Below are 11,188 nucleotides of genomic sequence, written 5' to 3' on the forward strand. Positions count from 1 at the left end.
TTCTTGAAAACTGTGATTTCTTGCTCAGCACAAATGAATCATGTTTCCTTTTGTGAGCATTGCATACTGAAAAAAATTTTAATTGTAAATAAAATAATTTATTTAAATATGATATCTGATTGCATATCTGGTAACAGACGTGCAGTTAAAATCAGACTGCATCGCAGACTGATTCTTTATTTTATTTAAACTCAGGCTTGTGCTTTTAAAAGCATAATGAATTAACTTTTTTGAGGAAGTTAATCTGTTGAACTCATTTTGCTGTTGACACTAAATACTACTCTGAAAATGTACTTCAGCTTCCATTCAGCTTCTGCCACTAGTCAAAAGTTCTGTCAGTAATGTTATGTGTAGTACAATTATGTAATTATAATTCTTGCTGTGTGTAAGAGACTATCTCTGCGTCTTTGCAGAGAGCAAGTCAAAGCTTGCTGTTGGATGACATGATGGACAAGTTCAGACAAGTCTTGACAAGTCCAAGAAATCTTCTGTCTGAACGCTTGCAGGCCAGGGATTCCTGGAGAGAAAAGCAACCTTTGGCAGCTGCTACATGGCAGGTGAGCAGCCTTTTGTGGCCACATCTAGTGAGAGATAACTGTCCAGAGGACTTGCATGCCCACAGGTGCTCCCTGTGACTCTAACCTAAGTGCCAGGAATGCCTTGCTGGTGGAGGAAGAGAATTAAAAAAGGCACGTGCCTAATATCAGATCTTTTGTGGTGTGATACTTGCCTGCTGCATGATTCTCCAGGGCCTGCTACCTGCCGCCTGCCTGTTTCTCCTGGACCCACTGTTGGTTGCCTACTGTTTATCTGCTTGCTGCCTAAGACCAGCCATTCTGCTGCCGCCTCCCTCTGTGCCCTTATTCCTGCACTGGCCTTGGACTGTCAGAATGGCGCACAGTGGGACACTGCTGGATTCTTGGTGGTAACTGTTGGAAATATCCAAATAATTTTTGTCAGGACAGTATCTCTGATAAAAGCAATAGTGGGTGTCTTGCAAGCAGGAGCACCCTAAGGACACAATGACAGCTTTTTGTGTCTTGTTTCCCCCTTTGCCCATCCCCCTCCCCTGTTTCCCATTGGCTGGATACTCCAGGTTCATAATCTTGTCAAAGTTCACGTTTGTTAATTGGTGTGTTATCTGGTGTCAGTCAGCAGCCATCCTGTTGTTTCTAAGATATCTCAGTGCTCTTGTCATATTGATACGGTGACTTTCTTCAAAGTCTTTGTTAAAGAGCACTGGGGAGGGGCAGGGCAGGGGTGATGCCAGGCCTTCCAATGTCTCTTCAAGCACTTCCTCGGGCAGGCCATGACTGGTTCTCTGGTTTGATCTCGTGCAGGATATTCCTGCAGTGTGTATGGCAAAATACACATATATACACCTACATACAGAGTGTGCGTTCCTGGGGAAGGTTCGTCTAGAGGATAAGTGATGTAAACTATCAGAGACCCCCTCCGAGTAAAGTAGAAAGACTCCCAAAAAAGAACTGACTATATTATCCGATTCTAATGCAGAAACAACATTTGATTCCCCCATGACTATCCATGCTTTATGTAATTCTTGCTCCTTTCCTATGTTTTGTGTTTGCCCTCTTTCTCTAAATTGGAGAGCTATGGATTTGAAGGATTGACTATTCGGTCGATTAAGAATTGGTTGGTTGGATGCAGCCAAAGGGTTGTGATTAATGGTTCTGTAGTCAGGGTGGAGGCCCTGAGGGGTCAGACCTGGGACCACTGGTCTTCAACATGTTTATCAGTGACATAGGCGATGGCATCAAGTCAAGCATGCAGATGACACCAAGCTGAGCAGTGCAATTGATACATTGGAGGGAAGGGAAACCATCTAGAGGGACCTGGACAGGCTGGAGAAGTGGGCCCATGAGAACCTAATGAGTTTCAGTGAGGCAAAGTGCAGGGTGCAATCTTAGGTATTTATACAAATTGAGGGAAGGGAGCAGCCTGGCAGAGAAGGACTTGGGGTTCCTGGTGGATGAGAAGCTGAACGTGAGCTAAAAGTGTACGCTTGCAGCCCAGATGGCCAACTGTGTTCTGGGCTGATTAAAGGAGGAGTGGCCTGGAGGGAGAAGGTGGTGATTGTGCCTTTCTACTCTGCTCTTGTGAGGCCCCGTCTAGAGTACTGTGTCCAGGCCTGGGGCCTTCAGAACAAGAAAGACACAGAGCACTTGGGTCCAGTGAAGGGCCACTAAGATGATCAAAAGGCTGGAGCACTTCTCCTGTGAGGAAAGGTTGAGAGAACTAGGCTTGTTTAGCTTGGAGAAGGTTCCCAGAATATGTCGTTGTGGCCTTCCAGTACTTCAAGTGTAAACAGAAGGCGGTACAACTGTTTATGAGAGTGGATAGTGATGGGACAGAGGGAAATGATTTTAAACTAAGACAGGAGAGGTTTAGGTTAGATATTAGGAGGAATATCACACAGAGGGTGGTGACACACTGAACAGGTTGCTCAAGGAGGTTGTGGATGCCCCATCCCTGAAGGCATTCACGGCCAGGCTGGATGTGGCTCTGGGCAACTTGGTCTGGTGGTTGGCAACCCTGCACATAGAAGGGAGGTTGAAATTACATGGTCACTGTGGTCCTTTTCAACCCAGGTATTCTGTGATTTTGTGATTCTAATTCGTAGTAATCGCTGACCTTTCCTTTCTGTATAACTTTAACTGATCAGACAACATTTTACCTCACTTATGTTTCAGTCTTACCCTGGATATTTCTAAGAATCTCTTCTCTCACCCTGATAATTAGAGCACAGCACTGTGCAACACCAATATGATACACAATTGTTTCTGTAGCAGGAAGTTGGAGAGACTCCTCCAAGAATGCTACTTAAAACATTTGAAGTGCACAGATTGAACTGGACAGTAGGAGCTTCCTAAGGCAATTTCAAGAACTCTCCAAAACAGCCACCAGGAGAGCTCCCAGAAATCCATCATGCTTGATTGTGAAGTTTTCAAGTCAGATCTTCATCTCATGACAGACCATTATTTCATCTATGCAGATGATTCAGGGAATAAATTATATGAATGAATGCGTGCATGCCATTAATATCTTCACTGCTGAAAATGTGAGACAATCTGTGCATAATTGGATCATTTCCCATCATTTAGCTTGGTTACCCTCTGTGCCTGTTTTCAAGTAGGCAAAATGGGGCAGCTGTAAATATATGCTGAATGGCATTCTCTTTCCATGAGATAAGCTGTACCTAGTGGCTTATGTCTGAACCTCGTTGTTTACAACATGCCTGTTGGTTCTACTGCGAGGTCTGCTTAAGAGGCTTATTTGGTTGTGTATACTTGAGGAAAATCCATGGTGCTTTGTACCATGCTGGGATTTCAACTTCTGCTATGTAAGCAGATTTCTCTGCTATGTAGGCTTTAAATGCAATGACATATGCAGAATGTAAATTTTGTAAATGTTATTAATATTTCCATAGGTGTAATTTAAGGAAAACAAGCCATTGGATCTTTTTTGTTCCAATATGAAATCTATCCGTATTTCAGAAAGTAGGAGGCCATGGTGTCAATTTTTGAAAATACGCAAGTGTATATATGGAGAAAGAAGAATTTTACATGCCCACAAGTTGTCATCTTACTCCTAAGAGACTGTCGATAATAGAATCTCCAAATGAAAACATTTTCACAGATCGTAGAAGTGGTGATAAGTAACATTGTGTGTCATTTGCTAAATAGTCTGCCACATTTTTTGATACTCTGGTATCATATGAAGGAATACCTTATCATAACATACAGCCAAAAGAGGCCAGAACTTCATGTTGCTCTGGAAACCTTAACCCTAATCTTTGATCCCTGTAAGCTTCGACATCTTAAATTTAATGCTTTATTAGTGTGGAGTTCTACATTGACTATACTCTGTAAGTTGTTTTATGTAAATGGTAAATGTTATGAAATTTTAAAACCTTGAACACTCAAGCTGCACAGCAGCAGTCTGTGAATGGTAGTAGTTTTTGTGGTCTGGATGACTGCCCATTGAAAATAAGCTTAAATTTCATCTGGATCAGGTTTTACTTTAGGTCATGGGAAGATGTTGCAGGCTTTGCTTTTGCCTGAGTTAACTGTTACATGCTTATTGTAAGTGGAAGTCATCTAAAAACTTACTGGGAAATCTGATTTAGCTATCTGGAGCAAGCAACTCAATATTTAATATACATGGTAAAGTAGTAAGAAGCTTGGTCCTTAGAAGCAACTAATGTGAATAAGATAAATGTATTCCCTAATCATTTGTCCCATCTTAAATCTGTGTTGTTACCATTTTATTATACTCAGTGGCATTTAAGATACAAAATGAAATTCAAGATAGTCAATTGGAGCAGCTGTTTCAAAAAAAAGTCTCATCTAAGAAAATAAATAAACCATAAAACTGTTAGTCATTGATGCATTTGAATTATATACACTTGAAGAAAGTCAGCAAAAGACAGAAAATATCTGGACCTTCTTGAAGTTACTCAATTGGGCATAAATTATGGTTGTTTTTTTTTTTTTTTTTTTTTTTTTTTTTTTTTTTTTTTTTTTTTTGTTGGCAGTAATACTGATTTTCTTTAGAGCATTCTTATGCGAATGAGGCAAATTGCTGCTTCTTATCCTAAAGAGGAGGTGGATAAAAAATATACCCTTTAAACACATAGAAAGGCTGCTGCAAAGAGGCATCATTCCTTCATATCTGTCATAAAAGGACAAGAGTTGAGTGGCTTAGATTACACTGAAGATAAATTAGGTAATGGGGCAGCTCTCTAAGAGTAAATGTAATAGGTTGCTTAATGAGGACTATCAGTATGGGAGGTCACTAAATATGAGAGAGATGTGTATCCATTAGAAATTCCGTAGATACAACTGGCCTTATTTCAGGATAGAGGGAAGAGCTGGTATCTTCTAAAATAATCTGAGGGCCATGTGAGGCTAAATAATCTTGTTTATTTTGGTTAATATCAGAGTACCAGAACACCACTAGGTTTTCAGTCATTTTTAAACCAACAGATACTGGAGAGGACAATATCAGATTAAGTCAAGATTTCTTCCCCTTTTCCCTTCCATTTCTTTAACTTCTAGGAGAACATTTCATGCAGTAGAAATATGCAGATACAAGAATGAAATATAGGACTGATTCCTGTATTTTCTATAAGAATTTTTTTTTTTTTAAAGTAATGAGGAAATTGTTTCTCATCTATAAGATGATGAAATGCGTATGCCAAACCTTCCATTGAAGTGTATGTTTTATTCACATATATACACCAAGTGCAGTTAGTTTATTTGTTTATTTGAGGAAATGCTTCTTTTTTAAATTTGTAATTAAACTGAGCTGCATAATGATGTTGTGAAGTAAGATCTGTGTCACTCTGCATCTTCAATCAAATGTGCAAATTTAACTTATTTTACTAGGGAGTATCACATAATGCATAAATATTGCAATTTAGTGCACTCAGAATATGTGTACAAAATATTTTTGTTATGAATAAGTTGTACATTTTTCAAAAGATGAATTAATTCTAAAAGAATGAATTTGAAGCTATCATAAAAAATAGCAATAAAGATAGCTTTAGATTATGATAGAGTGAGGTTTGTACGTCTTTCACTCATAGGTTTCTACATGTCTGAAGTGGGACATGAGAAATTTTAACAGCCCCCACATAAGGAAATGACTTTGTGATCACCTGATCTCTGCATAAGTATGCCACAAGAAGAAGAGTTCTTTTTCATCCTTGCTTTCAGTTGGAAGTAGGTGGCTAGTTTTTTAATGGTTTTTATGGCAGTTTCCTTGCTCTTGTAGCCGGTTGGTCTCCTATAGTTCTAGCTTTGGGTCTCAGACCTGACACAGAAGATATCAATGGTTCCCATTGGCTTCAGTGGAAATTCTTTGGGGAATAAGTATGATGCAGGTGAAATAGAAATCTAGCTCTGCCTGCAGCAGCAAATGCTGTTCATTCAGCAAACTGTTTACAAAACTGTCACTAGACCTACTTAAAAGTACTGTATGTATCTTGGATCTGATTTTAAGTGTCACTGGGATCTTAAGCATGTTTTGCAAATTGTAGCTATGCTTGTAACTAGATTTGGGAACAGCCATGTGTTATACAGATCTTGGGAGGATGAATGTGTAATTTCAGATAATGAGTATGTTTAAGAGTGTCAGGGTGTGCATACAGATATTTCATGAACACAATAAGGTAATTTGAAATGATGTATTTTTTCAGCTTTATTGGATCTTGACTTCAAGCACTGAAAAATAGCGCTGCCAACACCATGGCTTCAGCAGCAGAGAGCAACATTTATAGGAGGGAAGGGAAATGGTTAACAACACAATCATAGTTTAAAAACATCACTAGATACTGCAAAGATGAGAAGACAGTTACAACATATGAAAAAAAAAGTTACATGCTTCAGAATCTGCAGGAGGAAAGTATTCTGTGCTTTCAAAGAAGCATTTTACTACCCTTGCTATTAAGTCCTTTCTCTGCTCCAGCAGTGCTGTGCTTATTTTACTCACTGCATACCTTCCAGCTGATGCAACAAATTAGGTAACTCTTATGAAAACTTGTTCTTCTTGTATTTGCCATTCTATGATTCAGTACAACTTGACTCAATGTACCCTGTGAAAAAAGAGTTATGATGGTGCAAGTAGTCTTTACACCAGAATCTATCTAACTGATTAACTCACTCACTGAGGTAACGTAAGATCATTCATGCAATTCAATTTCTGAGATCTCGATGGGACATCTACATAGTTTGGACAAATGAGAGAGGTGGACAGAGTTTCAGATAATTCTGGACATACACCCTTATTCCTATAGATCATGTGTGGAGTGACCCTGTAATGCTATCTGTATCTAATGTGTGATTTTTCACAGAAGTCGATTATAACAGTAGAAGAAAGCACATATAAACAAAATGATTGGTAGGCTTCAGAGTTGTTCAGTTGGCATTCCAGAGTTGTTTACTTGGCATTCAAAAGGCTAACTCGCCTTTTTTGCAAAGATCAAATGAAGACCCTACTCCAAAATGAAAGAAGTAGTGTGTGTAAGCATTCCCTATACACATGATACTTGAGAGTTCTTTTTATTTTCAAGAGCTGAGAGGATGGAATCAAGTGATCAGTCTGACCACGTGTCTGTGGGTCTACGCACAGCGTGACTCAAGATTGCACACCCAATAATTTGCACACCCTATAATTTACACAAATTGGAACATGTGCAGGCCTGCTGCTCTAAGGCATTGTTTTTGAAAATGCACACACACAGCATAATTACATTAGATTTTGCCCCAGTCCACAGTAACATGAACCAATGGCTAAATAGTGATAATATGTTTGATATTAACACTAGCAATCCCTACCACTGCTTTTCTTAAAGACAATGGTGAAGTAGTGTGGATAGTTCAGATGCTAAATGCCAGCTCAACTCAGAATGAATCTGTGTTTTACTTCACCAGAACTGTTTATACTAAAGGGATTTTCTTCCCCTATGATTTGATACTAAGTTGTTTCCATCAAATGGCTGTTCATGTAAACATGATCTTCGGTATCACTCTGAAAATCGTTCTATGCCAATTACTTTAAAAACAAATACCAAATGTATGTTTATGTTGTTTGAGATAAATGCTCACAACTGTAGGCATTGCTGGCCTCTATGATTAAGGCTCTGATGGAAGTTCCCACACAGTTCCTAATTGTCTTGATTTATAATTCAATGACAAAGAAAACAAATTCATACTGTGGTCTAATTTGGAATATAATTAATGTACTCTGAGAAAACTGTTTATGTAGAACTTCTCTTTTTTGCTTCTGTGGCCTTACCATGCCCACAGTAGGTTCAGATGCGAAACTGGGTTTTTCTTCCTTTTCTACATGCAGAAATTGTATTGGCACAGAACAGGTTAGGCTCCTCTTGCCTCTCTGCCCGCCCTCCGTGGTTTTGTAGCTGCACATACATATTACTGAATTACAATACACTACTTAAGATTTAACAGTAATTGGAGGAAATATTCAGGAATATTTTGACTATATGCTTTGGGAAAGATACAAAGGGTGGGAAGAGGGATTTCTCTACTCTAAGGGATCAAACTGTCTGGGCCATGTCTGGTACAAACCTTCTAAAAACCTGTGAAATTCTGGCTGAACTCTAAAAACGGTTTAACTGTGCTCTGTGTAAGTTTCCTAGAGAGAAATACCATTATCTTCTTAGGATATGTTCTAAGAATATTGTCCCAGCTTAAATAATCACAGTTTTAAACACATAAGATCATCTTAATTGAGTTACTATAGGTTAAGCATGTCACTGATTTGTGTTTTGCTATATTGGCCCTTTAGAGGGAAGAAGTGGGTGTTCAGAATTTTTGGGAAGCTGCAGTAAATCTGTTCCTCCCAGTGCAGCAAAATTTTTAGCCTTGAATATTTTTAGCCTTAGACTATAGAATAACAGACATGAAATCCGTGATATGCACGTCTGGTTTTACCTTTATTGTAGGTTGTGTAGGGAACCAGGAATGAACTGTGGACTAGAAGAGATTACAGTCACCTAGTGGCTTGGCTTAGATGAGCTGAGATGGAAGCCACTCTGCAGATGTGGCCTCTTCACAGCCATGGAGGCTGCAGATGATCTGGACGTGCAAGCTAGAATTTCTCTGTCCTTGTCTTTGTTCTGGCATTGTTCATACGGAAGAGCTACAAATCTGAAAGGGAAAGAAAGAAAAAGCATTTTTTTTAACAGGAACTTTTTTTTTTTTTTTTTTAAATTTTAAGGAAAAAAAAAAAAACAAAACAGAAAAGCAATTTGATTAATCAGATGTGAGTGATTCCCTCATGAATTATCACTGACATCTAAAATCACAGTTTCTGTCATTTGTCCAAATGGAATGGCTAGTAGCAGTAACTCTATAATGGGTTGCAGTCTCTTCTATGGACCAACCACTCACGGGAAAAAAGGACTTAATTACAGCTGAAAACAAAGGAGTGCTGAAATTTGTGAATTATTGTTTCTATTCTACAATCTGGAGAGATTGCATTCTGTATTTAAAATGCAATGTATCATGCCCTGACTGTTCTGCTCTTCTGTTGCATCAATCCTATTGCATCTCCCTTGCTTTTCCATTTCTCTTGTTACCCCAAGCTCATCAGTTTCCAAATTAACCAGCTTTCTGAAATACACAGCATGGGTACTACCAATGGGTATTGATGGTACAATTGGCAGAATTTATCTGCTCAGGGCTGGTGCCGCAGCAGCTCCTGGGAGTCAGAACTACAAATTGCATAAAACGTCCCAAACTGCTCTCTATATATCTTTCCCTAATTGAAAGCACCCCAAATCTGTGGGAGGGATGTCTGGTGGCAGACATGGAGGAAGTGTGTGAGATCAAATTTAAGTAAAGTATTTGAAAAATAATGGTACTACTCTCTAGGAAGCTTATTTGGAGCATGGGCAAGGCACAGGTTTTAGCGGGTTTTATCTTGGCCAAAATTTGACAGATTTTCCAGAGGCTGATATCAGGCATGGCCCTGACAGTCCAACCCCTTACAGTAAGGAAACCCTTCTTCCCCCTCTCTGTGTTTCTCCCGAAGTATGTAGAGAAAATAGCTTCTCAATAGCTTTGTGATTAAAAACAAACAAAACAAAACAAAACAAACACCACATGGGGAAGAAGGAGATTGCTCTACTTTAACCCAATATTCAGAACAGCTGCACTATTTTAGTTGAAACTCACCAGAAAAAAAGATCAGCCTGAGACAGATACCAACCATGAGAAATTTGAGCTTGAACATTTAGAGTTATAAACTAAAATAGGGTCCTATAATGGAAAGAGTTAAGCAAATTGAACTGTTGGTGGAAGTAACAATAACTTATAAGAAATACATTATATGCATTTTATATTATATATATTATATATATATTATATATATATATAATATGCACACTGAAGCAGCATACAAGGCAGCGGGGTATCATGACAATTGAGCAGATACCAGAGGAGATACTGGGAGACAGAAGTTGATCTGTAAGCACTTCTCCTGACTCTCTTTAAGCTCTGCAGTTTGGTAGACATGTTGCAGCTGTAAAGCTCCAGAACTCCCTACCTGGCCACAGTGAAGCTGCTTCCTTCAGACCAGCATATTTCAGGAGAACTGAGATGGGTTTGGCCACTGTGTTCCTGGTTAAGAGCACTCACTTCGGAACCCAAAATTAAACTCAGGAGATGATATTATGGCAATAGAGAAACAGCTGTGGCATGCAAAACTGCAACTGCAAAAGAAGTTTGCCATTTGCCTACACTGTATGTAGTTTGTTCTCACCAGCCATGTGAGCACCTTCCTTGTGCTTGGGAGAGGAAAGGATGTGAGCCGTTTTTATATGCAGTAAACTTTCTCTCTGTTTTACTTCACCAGATTATAATGGAAAGTAATGTTTGAAACACTCACTGGTTTTAGCTGAACTAAACAAGTCATGTCATAACCAACACTACTCTTCAACAAAATTGTGGGGAGGGCTTCCTGTCATCTCTCTGTGCAGTAAAAATAGCTTTAAGATGTTTGCATCAGCCATTTCTCCTCCTGAAACTGTGTTTAGATGGCATAGGCTTTTCACTATTTCTTTTTGGCATGGTATGAACATACTGTACTAATCCATTCTTTCATCAGCTCTTTGCTAATAATGAACCACCTAAGCTCTGAAAACCTCCCTCTGTTTTTAGCTGTAGAAGAATACTTAAAGGATTTAGGGATGTCGGTCATCATCTTGCTTTTTAGCAGGAGTGTGTATGTGTTTTCAGAGACAAGGGGAAGAGAGCACAAGTTGGAGTTCAGAAATTATACTGTGTGTGTGGTCTGAGGTTATTTCTCATTTCATGAAATGCACGCTTCATTCCTGGCTCAGGCATAACTTGCACGTCATTGAATATGTCCTTTATCCACTTTCCAAAACACTGAAGAGATTTGAAAGGGCTCTGTGGGTGGACTGCTACTATCTGCAAAAGCAAATAAGAGAACTTATTTAGCTAAGCATTTTTTAATACTTAAATATAATAACTTTCAGCAACACTTGAACAGTTGTGGCCAACCAAGGGAAGAGAAGGGGAAAAAATGCAGAAGTTTATGTGGTCACACCTTAATTAACATTGAAGGCTGGATTATAGTTCACGATGTGTAAAGATGCTGTCTGATCAGCCCAGGAAGA

This window comes from Lagopus leucura, unplaced genomic scaffold, assembly GCF_019238085.1.
Source record: "Lagopus leucura isolate 7727_CA_CO unplaced genomic scaffold, USGS_WTPT01 Super-Scaffold_100018, whole genome shotgun sequence".
NCBI classification, from domain to species: Eukaryota; Metazoa; Chordata; class Aves; order Galliformes; family Phasianidae; genus Lagopus; species Lagopus leucura.